Below are 20995 nucleotides of genomic sequence, written 5' to 3' on the forward strand. Positions count from 1 at the left end.
TCGGGACTGAGATGAGGGGAAATGTCTCCACTCCGAGGGTGGTGAATGTCGGTAAATCCCCACCACAGAGGGTGTTGAAGACTCGGTGATCGTCCTCACATAAAACAGAGGCTGGCAGATTTGTGGAGAGCCAAGGGATCGAGAAAATCAAGATCGGTAGAAGCATGTGGCTGAGATGGGAGAGTAGCCTCCATCTTGCTGATGGTTAAAGGGGCCGAACGGCCTCCTCCTGTTGTTTCTCACTTAATGTTTCAGTGTTCCTGTCCAGTGAGGCCAGAGAAATGTGAATAGAAATGAGTGTTTATAAACATGGACTGATTTAAATGACAAACACGAGGAAATTTGCAGATGCTGGAAATTCAAGCAACACACACAAAATGCTGGTGGAACGCAGCAGGTCAGGCAGCATCTACAGGGAGAAGCGCTGTCCACGTTTCAGGACTGACGAAGGGCCTCGGCCCGAAGCGTCGACAGCGCTTCTCCCTGTAGATGCTGCCTGACCTGCTGCGTTCCACCAGCATTTTGTGTGTGTTCACTGATTTAAAAGAAACCAGCTCATTTTCTGTGTGGGTCTGAACTGTGTGTCGGGATGGGAAGTGAATCGAGACTATAACTCTGAGAACTCTGTGACCTGGGGCTGGAGGGAAAGGGATCGGGGAAGATATGGTGGGGAAATCTAAATACGTATGGAAATGATATAGGGAAATAATGAAATAATGTGGGAAATGCGGCGGTGGGTAGGGCAGTATGTGAATGGCGAGGAACAGTCACCGGTCACATGGGAGACCCTCCAGCGAAACGTGATCGTGTTTTACCGCAGATCGGCAGCATTTGCAGGTTTGTTTCCGTGGCTCCGCCCATCGCCTGTAACGCAAAAAAGAAGCATACTGCGCATGCTCACAGTGCCGAGCCAGGCAGTGATTTTTTTTTCTTTGTGGAAGTGGGTCAGCGGCGGGTCCGGGTTCGGGTTCGGGATCGGGATCGGGATCAGGAGGGGGTCCTCGCCCCCTTGGACGGGGAGCCGGAGACGGATTATTCTCTGCGGGGCAACACCAACAATTTCCATTCAGTGAGTATTGAAGCCGGTCCCGAGCGGGGTGGTCTGACGTTGGGTAGTGAGTTAACTTTCCCGAACTCAAACAAGAGAAAATCTGCAGATGCTGGAAATGCGAACAACGCGCACAAAATGCCGGAAGAACTCAGCAGGCCGGGCAGCATCTAGGGGAAGAATACAGTCGACATTACCGACATTACTGCCCTTCGGCAGGACTGGAGAATAAAAGGTCGGGGAGGGGAAGGGAGAGAGAAACACAAGGTGATCGGTGAAACCTGAAGGGGGAGGGGATGAACTTTCCCGAACTGGCGGCCTCGCCTCGCTTCCTTCACAGAATCTGCCGGGATCGGTCCGGGTTGTGAGACCTTCACACCGAACCGTCTGAGATGAGCCGCCGCTCAGCCCGTTGTTCTGGTCCTATTAGCAGGATGACGTAAAACATGTTTCTATCTTGTTACTGACAGAGAATTGTAAAATTGCTGTTCTGTGTGTTATCTGAATGTACTTGCCAGTGATGCTGCCACAAGTCAGTGTTTCTCTGTCCCTGTACCTTCCCGTACTTGTGCACTTGGCAATAAATTCAACAGGACCTGAGAAATCTCAGTGAGATTTGATTAGTGATGATCATCTTGGCAGCTCGGTAGGTCGAATGTATGCGACAGTACACTGTTAAATGCAAAACCCTGAACAGTGTCGATGATCAGAGGGACCTTAGACTCCAAGTTCATCGCTCCCTGAGAGAGACTGCACAGATTGATCGGGTGGTTAAGAAGACAAATGGCATGGTTGTCTTTATTAGTTGAAGCATTGAGTTCAAAAGTCGGGAAGTTGCGTTGCAGCTTTATAAAACTAGTTAGACCACATCTGGAGTGTTTCATACAGTTCTGGTCTCTCCTATTCTCGGAAGGATAGCGGGGCTTTGGAGTGGGCGCAGAAAAGGTTTACCAGGATATTGCCTGGATTAGAGGGCCTGAGCTGTAACGGGAGGTTGGACAAAATTGTGTCGTTTTCTCCGGAGCCTTGCCGGCTGGGGTGAGACTGGATAGACGTTTAGAAGATTACCAGACGATTAGAAGCCATGTCTCAGAAAGGCAGCGTCCATTATCAAGGACCTCCAGCACCCAGGGCATGTCGTTTTCTCACTGTTACCATGAGGTAGGAGGTACAGAAGTCTGTAGGCTCACACTCAGTGATTCAGGAACAGTTTCTTCCCCTCTGCCATCCGATTGCTAAATGGATATTGAACCCTTGAACACTACCTCACATTTAAAATATATAGTATTTCTGTTTGTTGCACGATTTTTAATTGATTCACAGAAACATAGAAAACCTACAGCACAATACAAGCCCTTCAGCTCACAAAGTTGTGCCAACATGACCCTAACTTAGGAATTACTATGGTTACCCATAGCCCTCTATTGTTCTAAGCTAGTATTTCTTTATTTTTCTCCAGTGTCTCCAGGTACCTATTGTATTGTCTTGCCATAACCATTTCAGACCAGGGAAAAAGCCTCTGACTATCCACATGATCAATGCCTCTCATTATCTTATACACGTCTATCAGGCCACCTCTCATCTTCTGTTGCTCCAAGTAGAAAAGGCCGAGTTCACTCAAACTTTTCTAATAAGGCATGCTTCCCAATCCAGGCAACATCTGCGTAAATCTCCTCTGCACCCTTTCTATGGTTTCCACATGCTTCTTGTAGTGAGGCAACCAGAATTGAGCACATTGGGGTGTGACCAGCATCACATATAGCTGCAACATTAACTCTCAGGTCCTAAATTCAATCCCACGATTGATGAAGATCAATGCATCATATGCCTTCTTAACCACAGAGTCAACCTGCGTAGCAGCTTTGAGTGTCCTATGGACTGGGACCCCAGGATCCCTCTGATCCTCCACACTGCCAAGAGTCTTACCATTAATGTTATATTCTACCATTATGTTTGACCTAACAAAATGAATCACTTCACACTTATCCTGGTTGAACTCCATCTGCCACTTTTTTGCCCACTTGTTCATCCTATCAATGTCCCACTGAATCCTCGGACAGCCCTCCACATTATCCACAACTCCTCCAACCTTTGTGTCATCAGCAAACTTGCTAACCCATCCCTCCACTTCCTCATCCAGGTCATTTATCAAAATCACAAAGAGTAAGGGTCTCAGATGAACTGTAAATGATTTAGTTGTTTATTTTTATTAATTTATTTTGTTTTTTTTTTCCTTCTATAATATGTATTGCATTGAATTGCTGCTGCACGGTTTTCAAATTTCATGACACACACCGGTGATAATAAACCTGATTCGGATTCTGAGTGGACAGACAATCTATTTTTCCTGGGGGTTGAAATGTCTGATATATTTATGGTGAGAGGAGATGTAAGCAGCAAGTTTGTTTCTTTACACAGAGTGGTGGGTAGCTGGAGAACTCTGCCTGGGGTGGGAGACCTGACTGTTCACGTGATCCCGTTTGCCCCTCCCATTTAACAGCAGATGGGCAGCACCTGTGCACCTGTTTCCGAGGCCCTGCCCTCCGGATGATGTGACACTCACTTCGCGCATGTTCACTGTCTCCGGCCGGGCGGTGTTTTCTTCTCCACTCAGTGCTGAAGTGCATCATCTGTGGGATCGAGGGAAGGCTCCTCACCTCCTGGATGGGGGAGCCAGGGGTTGGAATCACTGTCTGTGGGCTGAAGATATTGCGTTCCCATCGGGGAGTATTGAGACCGATCCCGAGCGGGGAGATCCGACGTTGGCCGTGAGCCCCGAACTGAGGACCAATTACTCATTTATTTTCCGATTATCTGGGCTGGGCAAAAATGTGTAGACTTCACTTAATCTGCATTGAACGATCCAAACCTGGAGCCCAGGCTGTCTATTTCCACAGAGTTGAAAAGGGAGACCCACTGACAGGTCACGTGAGTCTGTTTACTGTCGATCTGTCCTACCCTTCACTTTGTAATGCAAGATGACGTGGTGTGTGCTCAGAGTCCCCAGATGGGTCAGGGTACTTCCTCTATGTTGTGTTGGGGAATCTGATGTTGGTCACTGAGTCCCGTTAACTTCCCCCAACTCGCCTCGTTTCCTGAGGCTGCTCACATTTGTCCTTGAGCTTTCTGACTGTTGTGTCTTCTCTTGGACTGGGGTGGCTGAGAAAGGAGAACGTCTCAGGTTTTGGGGATCTTTGATTTCACTGCCTGCTTTACCGAGGGACTGGGAAGTCTAGGGGGGAGAGTGGTTTCTGTGATGTGCATGTGGCCAAGTGGTTAAGCAATCTGAAGGTCATGAGTTTGAGCCTCAGGCCAGGCAGTGTGTTGTATCCTTGAGCATGGCACTGAACCACACATTGCTCCTACATGTTTATAGCCCAGATGGATTAAATCACCTGATCCTGTTCCTGTACTACCATGACAGAATGATGGCTCCTTCTTATCCTATATTGTTTTTTGATGTGTGAGGGACAATATAATATTGTTTACTGAGATTATTATATTTGGCTTCAACGTTTAAATTTCAGTGAGTTTTTTTCTTAGTAATATTAAGCAGAAATGTTTGGTTCTCTTTTTCATTGTTACTGTGCTTCATTATCTCTCTGGTTACTGTTAGACCTGTGGTGAGAGGTTTATTGGAAGAAAAACCCCAAATGGAAGCAAACCATGGCTAAAGATGTGGGAACAGCAACAAGTGAACTGGCCCGAGGACTGAGAGCATCAACTGGAGAGAACAACACTGAATCAGCTGACTTGGAGTTCCCAGTGAGTCAGTGAGGAGGAAGTTTGGTGAGTCTCATTTACTCAAACACTGGTTCTTTATACATTACATACCTGTACAATAGAAGATGGGAAACAGTTGTTGAGACTGAATGTGCCCAGAAGAAACATTTATGCCTCTGTCAGACACAGTTGCAATCACACCAGGTCTGGTAATGTGCTTCCAGCAGCCCAACCCTTTAAAATCACTCACATATTGTGGAAGTCAAATCTGGATGAAGTGGTGGAAATCGGGCACAATCTTAAGTTGCTGGAGCTCTGCACTAAAAACTGAAAATGTTTGAAGTCATCCTGACAAAATGTTATTAACCTGAATTGTAAAGATTGTCCCCCTCCCCACAGCTGTTCCTTACCTGCTGAGCAGTTTGGTCATTCCAATTTCTTTTTATTACATTCACTCTGGATTGGTTTATGTTTCCTAAAATGTATCAGTTTTAATGTGGAAGTGGAAATGGCTCACTCTTTGATAGTTGAACAATAAAGTAACCACAACTTTTCCCTGCAAATTACCCTGGTGCCAATTAGTTTGTTATTCCTAGAAATGTGTTCAGTACAGTTGTTGTGAACAAGGTTTACAAGAATAATCTCAGGAATGTTCAGCGTTATGTATGAGGAGCATTTGATTGTTTTGGACCTGTGCTCAACAGAGTTCAAAGGGATGGTGGGGATGGTGGAGGGATGTTTGGTTAAATAAACCTACCAAATACTGAAAATCCTGGATACAGTGGACATGGAGAGGATGTTTCCATTAGTCTGTGATCTGATGGCACAGTCTCGGAATAAAGAAGCTTTCCTTTAAAACTGAGAGGAGGAAAAAATTCAGCCAGAAGATGTCTGATCTGTGGAATTTGTTGCCACAGAGGGTGGTTGAAGCTGCCATTTGGGTATACATATGACAGAGATTAACATATTGATGATTGCTGAGCAGCTCAGGGTTACAGGAGGAAGGCAGGAATGTGGTGTTGGAATGAAAATCAGCCATGGTTAAATGGTGAGGCAGACCAGTTGGACCAAATCACATAATTCTGTTCCTGACTGAATGATGGCTCCTCCTTATCCTGTATTGTTTTGTGATGTGTGAGTAACAATATAAAAATGTTTACTGAGATCATTATATCAGCTTTCTACGTTTTGTTCTCAGTAACATTAACCAGAAATGTTTGGTTCTCCTTTTTATTGTTATTGTGCTTCATTGTCTCTCTGGTTAAAGTTAGACCTGCGGTGAGAGGTTTCTTGGAAGAAAAACCCCAACTAGAAGCAAACCACGGCTAAGACAAGGGAACAGCAACAAGTGAACCAGCCCGAGGACTGAGAGCACCGACTGGAGAGGACCCATCTGACTCAGGGTTTCCATTGATTCAGTCAGGAGAAAGTCTGGTGAGTCTCATTTACTCAAACACTGGTCCTTTAGATATTACATACCTGTACAAAGGAAAGTTGGAGATAGTTGGAGGGAGACTGAATGTGCCCAGAAGTACCAGTTATGCCTCTGTCAGACCCAGTTGCAATCACTCCAGGTCTGGTAATGAGCTTCCAGCAGCGCAGCCCTTTAAAACCATTCCCATTCTGTGGAAGTCGAATCCGGATAAAGTCACTCAGAGACCGTACGGTACAAACTCTTTATTCCAAGCACCCGGGGCTTGCTTACTTAGTTGCTCAAACAGGAACAGTCTGTGACTGTTCCCACCCAATCCACTAACTGACTAACAATTCCCCTTACACCACAGATATATCCATCCAGATACCCCCACAAGACAGGCTATGTACTACATGACAGGCTGGAGCCCCTAAAGACAAACTACAAAATAGTCATAATGGTTTACCCACACTGAACAGACTGAAGTTATCCTATCTCTACATGTGAATGCGCAAGGAGATAAGCATCCGGAAACCCTAGCTAGCTACCCTCAAGAAGAAATATGGCTCAGCATGGCTTAGTACATCTATTGATCATCAGCAGTTTCTTTCAGAAAAACAGGCTGCTATTGTTTAACAAAGTGTTAACCATTTTACACACTTTATCCTTCCCTCCTTTTGATCATTACATTATCAACAATGCAGTAACTTTTTACAGAGAAAGCATCTGACGACAGCATTGACTTATCAGTGGGTAAAGGCAGTGTACAACAGTAATTACAATAAAGATATATACAAATATTAGGCCATAATGCAGTTTTATTCCCCACATATTACCAAATAGGCCTTCAAAGATCACCCGTGTAATCGGTGAACCTGTGTAAATCCTGCCCTACTTTCTTGATGCTGTCAATCTCCTGTTCAGTGTGCTCGGAGAGGGGTGTAATGTTAGTAGATTCATTAGGGGATATACGTGCAGCATTCTGTGTCAATGACAGCACAGGTTCCCTCTTTCTCAGCTGGGATAAACTCTAAAGCCGTACGATTCTGTACGACTGTTTGCCAGATTGCAATCATTTCAGTGGATATTTCCATTACTTGGGCCTGTGTTTCTCTCAGGGCCCCTGCAGTATTGTGGCCAGCTCCTCAAGTGCTGTATACAAATTGATTATCTCTAATGAATTCCTGGCTACTCCATAGGAGAGAAAAGTAATCATTCAAAATCAAGCAGACTCAGTTGTTCCTCTCGGCTGCTGGGCGCCTGCAAGTATGGCCAGGATGCATGTTTCCCAGTATTGGAAGTTCCATTTGATGGGGGCCAGAGACACCATCCCTGAAAACACTGACAGCCGCAGTTATCTCTGACTGGACCACAGGTCCTCATCTCACTTCCCTGGAAGTTATTTGAAAAAGCCCGGGCTGAGAGTTCCTCACTCTGGTTGAGCAGGATTACTGACATTGGAACCACAGTTTTACCATGCTGTGGAATTTCAGCACAAACCCAGCAGGCACCTAGTTCTACCTGTTTGGCATAGGTATGACAGAAAGATGGAAATGTTGACATGGGTGCCCCCGGATGCTGGGGTGAGCCCTCTCAAAGACATAACCATGAACACCACTAACAACCAATACGTTTTCCATTAGTCTAAGAGAGACCTTCTACACAGTTCCTTCAGTAACATGTTTGGCACCTAATTGCTGTATCCACCGAGATTGCCCCTTCAGTTTCACACCCATGTAAGTGGTCAGCAACACCTAATATGGTCCTCTCCACCGAGGTCCAAGGTTCCCTCAATCCCAGTTGTTTGTCAGGAAAAAAGTATCCCAGGTTCCATGGTGGGATAGTCACTCCTCTCTGCAGAGTAATTCTCTTCCTTGTAAGTCTGTCGTACCTGTGAATGTATGCTTGGAAAATTTTGGATAGTTGGCATATAAATTTCCCCATGTCTTCCCCTTGGGTATGAATATCCAATTTTGTTGGTAGACTTTCTGGGAGCAATGGTACAGAAGGTCTTAGTCCCCAGAGTGTCCTCATGGGCCATCCATAAATAATTTCAGCTGGTGAAAAATCTGTTTTCCCCTGTGGAGTAACCCTCATATGGAACTGGTAGGACTTTCAACTGAGTCCATTCTCCACTGTTAGTTTGGCCAATTTACTCTTCAGAGTGCCATTGGCTCTCTCCACTGTGCCAGCGGCCCGTGGGTGGTGTACAAAGTTGAATTGTTGCTGGATAGCTAGTTCATTACATACGCCTTTGTTTACTTTCATCACGAAGTGTGGGTCATTGTCAGAGCTCAGCATCTCTGGCAGGCCGTACCTGGGAATTATATCCTGTAATAATACCTTCACAACAGTCATAACAGTATTGTTGGTAGTTGGAATAGCTTCAACCCATCTACTAAACACATCTATAATAACTATGCAGTATCTATAGCAATGTACTCTAGGCAATTCAATAAAATCAACTTGTAGACACGAAAAGGTCCACCTGGCAAGGGACTCGTACCCAGTGTGCAGGGTACAGGTTACCAACCATTCCCTCCTTTCCCAGGTGTGTATAATTACATATATAATCGACCAATATTGGTAAAAACTGTGTAGGAACACAAACCTGTCCCACTGGGTGATCCAAAAACCTAGGTCGGGGTCTTTCTGGCACCCCATCTGGGACCACAGTTTTCGCTTCTCCTCAGAGAAAAAACAAAACAAAACTCGAGGTAGCTGTAGAGCGGTGAGTAAGTTGTTTACAAAGGTGGCATTACTAATGGGGTGGGCAGAGAAAGTCAGGGATCCCCACATTCCCAGAGAGCCCAGTAGTCATGTACAATTCCAAATGCATAATGGAAGTTTGTGTAAACGTTCCCACTTTAGTCTGTTGCTGGGATACAGGCACGAGTCAGAGCAAACAGCTCAGCCTTCTGGGCGGAGACAGCTGCTTCAAAAGAGGCCTGCTCAATTACTTCACTGCCCATCACTATTGCATAGTCAGAATATTGTTATCCTGCTGGATCCACAAAAGAGCTTCTATTCTCATAAAAATTTGCCTCGGGATTGAGGGGATATTGCTAAATGGATGGGAGAGTCTGTCCTTCTTTCATGGTGATCCAGACAGGGGGGCAGTTGGTGCGACAGACTTCTTGGCCTGAAATTGCACAGAGATGGGGTACAGCATGGGATTGGCCACCATTAAAAGGTTTTCTTACCAGATATCCCGTCTTCACCATAGACTCCTTCCTATATTGGACTAGACCAGGCATGGGCAAACTACGGCCCGGGGGCCATATGCGGCCCGTTAAGCTTTTTAATCCGGCCCGCAGAACTTGATGAAATTATATTAATAAGCCTTGTTAACGTTTTTTCCCCGCAATTCTGGTGTTTTCCCAATAGACGACGCACTCTATATACAGTTGTGGCGACCCATTTCCTGGCACATCCGAACCGGCTCACAATTAGCCAGCGTTCCGGCTAAGGGAGATAGCCTGCGGGGATTTGTGAGCACAGAGCTTTGGAGCCTCTGCGCCACGGGGGGCAGGTTGAGGGAGGCTTAAAAGTGAAGCTGGGGATTTCGAATAAAGTTTTTTTTCTTCGACTGCAGTTACCGACTCTGTGTCGTAATTTTAGCGCTGCATGTAGCACACCACTACACATTGACCTTTGTTGAGGTGCAGCGTATTACTCCAGATTTGCACTTTACTCTTTGTTCGGCTCGACCTATTTGTGTGAACAGGCGTTCAGCGTCATGAACATCAACAAAGCCAGCCACAGATCCAAGTTAACTGACCAACACCTCAGATCCATCCTGAGAATCGCCACAACAAAACTAAATCCAGACTTTGATGCGCTGGCTAAAAAGGGAGACCAACAACATTGTTCCCACTGAAATTAAAAATAAGTTTCTTCGTTGTGTTATGTAAAAAATGCATTTGAAAATATTTTTTTCAATAAGCATTACATGCTACGTCATTGCTGTTAAGTGATGGACATGAGTAGTGTGCAGGTGCACGTACGTTCTCAAGATAAAAAATGCGCTCCAGATCAAATAACGCGCTCTGCATACTGGCGCGCTGTCATTGTTCTGTCCTTGTGCTGGTCATTGTTGAGTTTTGGCACAGGGGACTATTGAATAAGAAGGAGCAGGACAAGTAGACCTGCATCTCCTACCGTTTTTGAAATAAAGACAGGCAGGAGGAGAGTGATGATGATATTATCTTGAAGGATAACAGAATTTTCAGTGCTTTAAAATAGTAACTGTTACTATTTAAAAAAGCTGTATTTTATTCATTTAATTTTCAGTGTTTTAAAAGTCATTTCAATAAATAGCTAAATACCATGGGACTTCAAAGACAGATATTTTGTTGTAATGCATTTTCAATTGAAATTAAAGCACATGTTGTCTACATATCCCATGATATTTTATTTTCTCTTATGAGGTGTATTACCAAAACACTCCGTCCATCTGCTCCTGGTCCGGCCCCCCCTGTCAAATTTTAGAACCCTTTGTGGCCCACAAGTCAAAAAGTTTGCGCACCCCTGGACTCGACCCACAGTCTCCCTCGGTGCTGAAGGCTTGTTTTGTTAGGGTGTAGGGCAGGAACCCTGGGCTCTTTGGCTTGAACCCAGTGCAAATCCTAATGGTGGTATTGTAGCGGTGTGCTACACGCAGCGCTAAAATTACGACACGGAGTCGGTAACTGCAGTCGAAGGAAAAAACTTTATTCGAAAACTTCAGCCTCACTTTTAAGCCTCTGTCAACCGGCCCCCCATGGCGCAGAGGCTCCAAAGCTCTGTGCTCGCAAACCCCCGTAGGCTATCTAATTGTGAGTCGGTTCGGATACGCTAGGAAATGGGTCGCCACAGTATGGGCAACTACCAGTTCTGCCTGTCGCCAAAGGAAATCCGGAAATTCGGCCAGTAATGCAATACCGTCTCTTTCTTTAACCTCTCTAATCACCGTGACTGGGAACTTCTGTCCCTCGGGGGATGCATAATATTGGCTTTCCTCAGTGGCGCACCCCGTAGGGTCAAAGCGCAGAGTCACATGAGGGTTGGCTGCTGGCAGAAGGAGTGGAGTCCAATTTAATTGCCCTCCTCCTGGGGGTCAGAAACTGGGGAAGCTGTCGGTTGTTCACCTGACAAGGGTGACAGCATTGACTGTGCAAAGAATCTCGACTTCCAACGGACAGAGCAAGTCTCTCCCTGCGAGATTACACCCCCCGTCTGGTGGTGACTGTAAATGAAACCTCACACTGGCTCCCCTGGAATTCCACCTGCAGAGGCTGGGTACGTGAATATGTACGTTCCGTGCCTTCGAACCCTAACAGAGTGATTGTAGCGTCTGATAGCTGGAATCCCTTTTCCGATACTATTTCCTGATCGAGAGTGGAAAACTGACTGTAAATGATTTATAGATAAGTGAACAGAAAAAAGATTGTTTAAGACAAATGTAAGTCCCTTTCAGTTCGAAACAGGTGAATTGATCATAGGGAACAAGGACATGGCAGACCAATTGAATAACTACCTTAGTTCTGTCTTCGCTAAGGAGGACATAAATAATCTTCTGGAAATAGTAGAGGACCAAGGGTCTAGTGAGATGGAGGAACTGAGGGAAATACATGTTAGTAGGGAAGTGGTGTTAGATAAATTGAAGGGATTAAAGGCAGATAAATCCCCAGGGCAAGATGGTCTGCATCTCAGAGTGCTTCAGAAAGTAGCCCAAGAAATAATGGATGCATTAGTGATAATTTTTCAAAACTCCTTAGATTCTGGATTAGTTCCTGAGGATTGGAGGGTGGCTAATGTGACCTCACTTTTTTTAAAAAATGAGAGAGAGAGAAACCGGGGAATTATAGACTGGTTAGCCTGACATTGGAGGTGGGTAAAATGTTAGAGTTTGTTTTGAAAGATGTAATAACAGCACATTTGGAAAGAAGTGAAATAATAGGACAACATGGATTTGTGAAAGGAAAATCATGTCTGGCGAATCTTAAAGAATTTTTTGATGATGTAACTGGTAGAATGGATAGGGGAGAACAAGTGGATGTGGTATATTTGGATTGTCAAAAGGCTTTTGACAAGGTCCCACACAGGAGATTAGTGTGCAATCTTAAAGCGCACGGTACTGGGGGTATGGTATTGAAGTGGATAGAGAATTGGTTGGCAAACAGGAAGCAAAGAGTGGGAATAAATGGGACCTTTTCAGATTGGCAGGCAGTCACCAGTGGGGTACTGCAAGGCTCTGTGCTGGGACCCCAGTTGTTTACAATAATGATTTATACGATGGAATTAAATGCAGCGTCTCCAATTTTGCAGATAACACAAAGCTGCGTGGCAGTGTTAGCTGTGTGGATGCTAAGAGGATGCAGGGTGACTTGGTGAGGTTAGGTGAGTAGGCAAATTCATGGCAGATGCAATTTAATGTGGATAAATGTAAGGTTATTCACTTTGGTTGCAAGAACAGGAAAACAGATTATTATCTGAATGGCTGATTAGGAAAAGGGGAGGTGCAATGAGACCTGGGTGTCATTGTACACCAGTCATTGAAAGTGGCCATGCAGGTACATCAGGCAGTGAAAAAGGCAAATGGTTTGTTGGCATTCGTAGCAAGAGGATTTGAGTACAGGAGCAGGGAGGTTCTACTGCAGTTGTACAAGGCCCAGGTGAGGCCACAGCCGGCGTACTGTGTGCAGTTTTGGTTCCCTAATCTGAGGAAAGAAATTCTTGCCATAGAGGGAGTATAAAGAAGGTTCACCAGATTGATTCCTGGGATGGCAGGACTTTCATATGAAGAAAGACTGGATCAACTAGGCTTATACTCGCTGGAATTTAGAAGATTGAGGGGGGATCTTATTGAAACGTATAAAAATCTAAAGGGATTGGACAGGCTAGATGCAGGAAGATTGTTTCCGATGTTGGGGGAGTCCAGAACGAGGGGTCACAGTTTAAGGATAAAGGGGAAGCCTTTTAGAACAAAGATGAGGAAAAACTTCTTCACACACAGAGTGGTGAATCTGTGGAATTCTCTGCCACAGGAAACAGTTGAGGCCAGTTCATTGGCTATATTTAAGAGGGAGTTAGAAATGGCCCTTGTGGCTAAAGGGATCAGGGGTTTGGAGAGAAAGCAGGTACAGGGTTCTGAGTTGGATGATCAGCCATGATCATACTGAATGGCGGTGCAGGATTGAAGGGCCTAATGGCCTACTCCTGCACCTATGTTCTACGTTTCTATGTGTGGACATTTAAAATCTCCCACAATCACAACCTTGTGCTTACTGCAAATATCTGCTATCTCCTTACAAATTTGCTCCTCCAATTCGGTGGTTTACAATACACCCCTATAAGTGTTACTATACCTTTCCCATTCCTCAATTCCACCCAAATAGGCTCCCTAAATGAGCCCTGTAATCTATCTTGTCAAAGCACTGCTGCAATATTTTCTCAGACAAGCATTGCAATACCTCCCCCCTTGCCCTTCTGAAACAACAAAATCCAGGAATATTTAGTTGCCAATCACACCCCTCCTGCAACCATGTTTCACTAATAGATACAACATCATATTTCCAGTTATCAATCCATACTCTAAGCTTATCCACCTTTCTTACAATGTTCCCAGCATTAAAATAGATGCATTCAAGAAACATTCCACCTTTTCCTCTCTGTTTATCCCTAACGGTGCAAACAACTTTATTATCTCTTTTTTTTCCTTCTCCCGTACATCATCGGTCTGAGCGGTCCTACATCAGGGAGGATGTTCAAGTCATCTCTGTGTTAAAAGTTTAGCCATCACGGTGACTGAAGGCAGCTGCAGGATCATGAGGGACGGTTCTGATTCTGAAGTTCTTGTGGCTGCTCGTCGCACCCAGGACTGAACCCTGGTCACTGAGCATTGGAGGACTCCGTTCTGCTGATGTTAGTCTTAATCTAGATTGGTGTTTAATATTGTGGATCTGTGAAAGATAAATCAGTTCTGTATCAAATCCCGTGTCTCAGGTACTTACTGTCTCTACCACACTCAGAATGTACTCTAAAAAGGCCACTCAGCCCATCTGGTTCCTGCCCATGTTTCTGTTCCATATCCGTATATCAAAATCTCTCCCTGCCGTTCCCCTCTCACTCTCCCTGAGATGACAGGTTGCAACTAGTCACCACTCTGTGGGATAGGAGATTTCCCGTGAACTGCATGGAAACATATAAATGCACAACTCATTACAGATGCTTTGTCCCACATTGCTGTGCCGACCATGTATCTTACTCTAGAAGCTGCTTAGTATTACCCTGCCGCATAGCTACCTATTTTCCTAAGCTCCATGTACCTATCTGAGAGTATCTTAAAAGACCCTATTGTATCCACCTCTACCATCGTCGCTGGCAGTGCATTCCACACACACACCTCTCTTTGCTTAAAAAACTTGGCTCTGACGCCTCCCCTGTACCTACTTCCAAGCAGCTTAAACCTATTCCCCCTCATGTTAGCTATTTCAGCCCTGGGAAAAAGCCTCTGGCTATCCACACGACCAATGCCTCTCATCATCTTATACACCTGCATGATTTTGTCCCGGGTGAAAAAGACGATGAGCTCACTGTGGTTTTGACGTTCTCTCTCTCTCTCTCTCTCTCTCTCTCCTTGTGAATGATGTCACAGCCCCACCTCAGTGAAGCACTTAAAGCGACACTCACTATAAGTGAACCTGGGGTCTCGAAACACAATGCACCTCTAAAGTCTGACAGCAGAGTAGCGAGTGAATCTTCGATGGTGCAGAGTCAAAAACCTAAAGTTGCTCCAGAGAGAGATGGGGTCCAGTGTTTACGAGGAGGAGGAGGAATCAGGAGGAACCAGCAGGATGTGACTACAAAAGAAAGGTCAGAAACATTTGGAAACTGGTTGACCGAAAAAAATGGTGGTTAATTTCAGGCAGCAAATGTGGAGAGGAATAAAAAGACAATGTTTAGGCCGAGCCCCTTCAGCATGCCTAGCCTGTGTACTTCGCTGCTTAGTTGCTCTCTGAATTGCAGAGTTCCTCCAGCTTTTTGTGCATGTGTGTGTCTCTGTATTTCCAGCAACTGCAGAATCTCCTGTGTTTTATAACAGCATTGTACTTTGGCATTAGATACACGTTGATATTGAGTATATTGTTTATGGGAGCCACTTTCTGTGTTAAAACAGCTGCAGATTTTTTCTACACACACTATAAAAAAAAATGAGGTATGGTCATTGAACCAGTGCTTGCAGAAATGTTTAATGGCACCGTGATGTGTCAGAGGGCCATGCGTTAAGAATTTTGCTGGCTCTAAAGTGCAGATGAAATATGCAGGCGTCAGGCTGAGGCCATCCCTGAGTATCACGTATGCGTGCAGTACACAGAAGGCCTTGAAAATGTCGGGTACAGATAAGAGCAATTCTCTGTGTTTTTATCTTAAACACTGACTTCAGGACAATTCCTGTGAAATCCGGACACCATGGCCAACAATCCCGGGACAGTCCTGCTCTCGTCCCTGTCTCTCAGCACCACAATCCATACATGGGCCCCGGGGAGCTTCCGGCTGCTGAGGGAATGGGAACCGATGGATCTCTCAGATAGAGCTGAGCTCCAGCTATAATAAAGGCAAGGATTAGCAACTCAGAGAAAGGGAACAAAATCTTTTACATCACCAGTTGAGAAAATCACCTTTGTTCTACCTCCAATCACTAACAAGAGAAAATCTGCAGATGCTGGAAATCCAAGCAACACTCACAAAATGCTAGAGGAATTCAGCATTAGTACTCTTTTCCATAGATGCTGCTTGGCCTGCTGAGTTCCTCCAGCATTTTGTGTCTGTTGCTTGTTCTACCTCCTCTTGTTCTGGACTTTTCTATCCGTGAGAACATGTTTTGTCCCATTCTCTCTGGGTATGTAATGATATCAAACACCTTTGTCATGGGCAGCAAGTATCTTTCACATCCCAAATGTGCCAGACTCCAATGAGACAGACTCCTGTCCTTCCCTTCATATTCATTGGCATTGCCATCACTGAGTTCACCACTGTCAGTCAATGGGGGAGGCTTCAGGGGAATACTGGTGATACTCGTGTGTATTCTGGTGTTGCAGTAGTTGCTGGAGAATTTGCAAATGGGTAGAAGTGGAGTGATATTTGGAAATCTGACTTTTTAAAGTGTAACTTAGCAAGCAAACCTCATATGGACAATATGCAAAAAATTTTGGTGAGAAAATCCTTCATTACCCATTACAGGCCAGCTACATAGGTTGTGTGAGAGTGCAGATGAACTGGATCGAACCCAGAGGAGATCAATGTTCCTATTGACAGTGATTTGCCAGCTCTTAAAATGAATACCTCTCTATAAAAATTCACTGTGCACATCTTGTCACTGGGTAAAAAAAAAATGCACAGTGCAAGATTTATGTACACACTGGTTATTACAAGTTAGAGGGTGTATTGGAGGGTATGGAGGGTAGATGGGAAGACCTGTAGTGTCCCTGATGCCCTCACTCCCAAGATGTGCATCCAGCTGCAGTTTGTAACCCTGCACTGTAAGGAGTTGGAACTTGAAATGCATATGGGAATAGATGGTCATTCCAGATAGCAGCACTCTGCCCAGTCAGGAGATGATTTATCTTCCAACTTGAGTTTAACCTCACTGTAACAGTGTGATACTAAATCAAACCTTGGCAACTCAAGTAATCTCATCTGAAATGTTGTCCTACACCCATTGATGGATTTTGTCAATCTTTTACAGGATAAAAAATGAGAAGAAATTTGTCTCCAGGAATCTCAAACACGACACGCCAGTTTTGCTGTCTCCGTCTAGATATTTAAGAGGTGGAGCAAGGGATTCAATCAACCGTCCTTCCTGCTCAGACTATGCGGAGGGATTCACTTGGTCATTTGAACATCTAGCAAGCCCGTCATTTTACACAGGAGAAAGGCCTTTCACCTGCTCAGACAGTGGGAATGGATTCACTCAGTTATCACAATTGAAAGTATATCAGCAAGTTTACAATGGGCAAGGCCATTCACCTGTTCTGTGTGTGAGAAAGGATTCTGTCGGGCAACCCACTTGTGGACACACCAGTCAGATGACACTGGGCAGAGGCTGGTCATCTGCTGAATTTCGGGGAAGGGATTCTTTCGGTCTTCTGACCTAATGGCACACCAGCGTGTTCACACCAGGGCGCGGCCATTCACCTGCACAGTCTGCGGGAAGGGATTCACTGCATCATCCAACCTACAGAGACATCAGCGAGTTCACACCGGGGAGAAGCCATTCACCTGCTCAGAATGTGGGAAGAGATTCACTCAGTCATCCAACCTACAGAGTCATCAGCAAGTTCACACTGGGGAGAAGCCGTTCACCTGCTCAGACTGTGGGAAGAGTTTCACTCGGTCATCCCGACTACTGGCACACCAGTCAGTTCATACTGGGGAGAAGCCATTCACCTGCTCAGTCTGTGGGAAGGGATTCACTCAGTCATCCCACCTACTGAGACATCAGCGAGTTCACACCGGGGAGAGGCCGTTCACCTGCTCAGTTTGTAGGAAGGGATTCACTGATTCATCCGCACTACAGAGTCATCAGCGAGTTCACACTGGGGAGAGGCCATTCATCTGTTCAGTCTGTGGGAAGGGATTCACTCATTCATCCCATGTACAGAATCATCAGCGAGTTCACACTAGGGAGAAGCCATTCACCTGTTCAGAATGTGGGAAGGGATTCACTCAGTCATCTGACCTGCAGAGACATCAGAAAGTTCACACTGGGGAGAAGCCATTCACCTGCTCAGAATGTGGCAAGGGATTTACACTGTCATCCTACCTACAGAGACATCAACGATTTCACACTGGGGATAAGCCATTTACCTGCTCAGTCTGTGGGAAGGGATTCACTGAGTTATCCACACTACAGAGACATCAGAGAGTTCACACTGGGGAGAAGCCGTTCACCTGCTCAGTCTGTGGGAAGAGTTTCACTCGGTCATCCCAACTACTGGCACACCAGTCAGTTCATACTGGTGTGAAGCCATACACCTGCTCAGTCTGTGGGAAGGGATTCACTCTGTCATCGACCTTACTGGTACATCAGCGAGTGCACACAGGGGAGAAGCCGTTCACCTGCTCAGACTGTGGGAAGGGATTCACTCATTCATCCAGCCTACAGAGTCATCAGCGAGTTCACACTGGAGAGAAGCCATTCACCTGCTCAGTCTGTGGGAAGAGATTCACTCGGTCATCCCACCTACAGAGACATCAGCGAGTTCACACTGGAGAGAAGCCATTCACCTGCTCAGTCTGTGGGAAGAGATTCACTCGGTCATCCCACCTACAGAGACATCAGCGAGTTCACACTGGGGAGAAGCCGTTCCTCTGCTCAGTCTGTGGGAGGGGATTCACTCAGTCATCCCACATACAGAATCAGCGAGTTCACACTGGGAAGAAGCCGTTCACCTGCTCAGACTGTGGGTAGAGTTTCACTCGGTCATCCCAACTACTGGCACACCTGTCAGTTCATACTGGGGAGAAGCCATACACCTGCTCAGTCTGTGGGAAGGGATTCACTCAGTCATCCCACCTACAGAATCATCAGTGAGTTCATGCTGGGGAAAAGCCATTCACCTGCTTAGACTGTGGGATAGGATTCACTCAGTCATCACAACTACTGGCACACCAGTCAGTTCACAGTGGGGACTTGCCATTGTTATGAATCCCTGGGTTTCCTTTGCTGTGGACTCTCATTTTAAGAGAGAGAGATTAAGAAGATGAATCAGTCTGACTTGCAGCCTGTGTACATCGCTCAGCTTGTTAAGTTTTAACCGAGGACACAGACACTCAGAGTCAAATGGAGACGAAGGAGGAAAAATGGAAAGATTGAAACCAGGGATCTAGTGACCAAGGGTCACTGTTTAGAAGTTTCCTATGCCCACAAGGTTGGGTTAATTATCGATTCATGTACATCAAATGTGTGGATGTCACATTGTTTGATCCATGGGAGTGGATCTCATTTGGGATATCTTGTGGAGACCACTTATGTGTTAACCCTTGACTGGCTGTGGTGTGGTAGTTCACCTGAAAACATACCCCTTGTGACAAGTCACTTTCGGTGATAATCAGTATGTGGATTTGGAATGATGACGGATAAATTCTACAGTGACTGTTCTTTCATTTTACCACCATGGAACCTGAGGAATGTACACATTTACATATCTACATATTATCTACATAATATCGACATTTTTGCCTTCTCTTGCCATTTATCCTGGATTACAAATCTCTCTCTCTTATCGCCTATTCTGTAGTTGAACTGAACTTTCATACTTTACCCTCTCAAGACTCCGAGCCTTGTTTCCCCCCGAGCTCAATAGTTTGGGAGTTATATTTACACACATTTATAAATGTACCACTATTAACTTCTGATTATCTTGTTTAAGTTGCAATATTACAAGTAGATTCTAATAAAGACAGATTTAACATCAAAACCAGACTCCAGGTGTAGTCTATTGCTGCTGGCTTGTTTCTAAAGCATTGTGGTTCATAACAAATTTGGGGCCTGCGTCTGGGATATGAACACATTTGGTGGCTATTGATCGATGAATTATCAGTTTGATTGGGGAAATCCCTTTTGATTTATTTGTGTGTGGAAATCAGCAGCAATGGACATTTATAAATTTCTGGAAGCGCCAACCCCTGAGGCATTAAGAAAAGCCAAAAAGAATGAATTGCTGACTGTTGCTAATGGGCTGAATCTTAAGCAGGTAAGGGGGTGTGAAGGACCAAGGCAACCATAAAATGGGAGAGGAGGTAAAGGTAAAACAATAGGGGTTTTATTATAAAATATCGGCATCCACCCCCTTTTTCAGAGACTGGGATCCCTGTTTCTACCGGTAATGATGTTGGGCATTTCAATGTGTTCACCTCTCAGTCCTCGATTCTCTAAATGAAAGGGTTATCACATTTGATCTTTCTTCATATGATGACCCAACCATTTCAGGGATGAGTCTGTTGAAACTTTATTGCACACTCTATAACAAATACTCTCTAACCACTTGGTTAATCATCTGTGCAAAAAATGTTCATCTTCAGCAGCCCCGTGTTGCCCCAAACACTCACCTCCTACCCCCGTCATTGGCCCCACTTGCAGGTCAACCGTCTGCTGGTGTTTCCCCCCCCCCCAATGTAAATCCCTCTGTTCGCCTCCACTGTGGGCTCAGATATTTCCACAGATTTCCACCGGGACAAACATATTGCCCGCCCCCTCTCACACTATCTTTTTCCATTCAATAAAATCCCTCCTCTCCCTCCCCAGGGAACTGGCATCAAACCGATGGGCCGAGTGGTCTCCTCCTACCTCTCGGCGACACATCAGACTCCGGCCGCAGCAGACGCTTCACAAACACCCCAACTTCCCTTGGAGGGAAATGGAAATAAATCAAAAAACGGACATTTACTCCACTGTGATGTGGAGTTTGAGGCCGGAGCGGGAGGCTATCTCAGCGGGGGTAACACCCTCTGGACTTGTCCACCTCTGCGACTGGTGGTAACAAGTGATTGACATCGCTTTGGATCAGAGGGAATAGCGCAGCCCCTGAATCCTCAGTTGACAGCTGTGGGGGACGGCTGATCACGTGACTATTAGCCCAGCTATTAAACTGTTAAAGCCCGAGCTCAGCAGCGCATGGATGACGTAAGACACTGTGCACGTAAGGGCAGATCCCAGTGTGTGAAGCCCATGCGTGACGTCAGCCACGAGGGGGGTCTGTGTGACATCACCTGTGGGGAAGCGCTCGTATTAAAATGCACCTCAATGTGCGTTTCTTATGATTTCA

General features: G+C 45.4%; 1 protein-coding gene and 1 pseudogene across 4 annotated transcripts in view; both read left to right on the top strand.

Moving 5' to 3' along the window:
- LOC132388099 (zinc finger protein 850-like) overlaps positions 1–19642 on the top strand; it is a 33204-nt pseudogene extending 13562 nt beyond the window's left edge.
- The window catches only part of LOC132388098 (NACHT, LRR and PYD domains-containing protein 3-like), a 218859-nt gene continuing 198813 nt past the window's right edge, over positions 950–20995 (top strand). For 3 of the 4 annotated variants that reach the window (XM_059960456.1, XM_059960458.1, XM_059960454.1), the window contains exons 1-3: positions 950–1069; positions 4665–4837; positions 6039–6205. The gene's annotated coding sequence lies outside the window, so the exon portion shown is untranslated. The remainder of the gene's footprint in view (positions 1070–4664; positions 4838–6038; positions 6206–20995) is intronic. The other variant, XM_059960461.1, reaches the window with a different exon arrangement.

The sequence above is a fragment of the Hypanus sabinus genome, unplaced genomic scaffold (genome assembly GCF_030144855.1).
Source record: "Hypanus sabinus isolate sHypSab1 unplaced genomic scaffold, sHypSab1.hap1 scaffold_264, whole genome shotgun sequence".
Classification (NCBI taxonomy): Eukaryota; Metazoa; Chordata; class Chondrichthyes; order Myliobatiformes; family Dasyatidae; genus Hypanus; species Hypanus sabinus.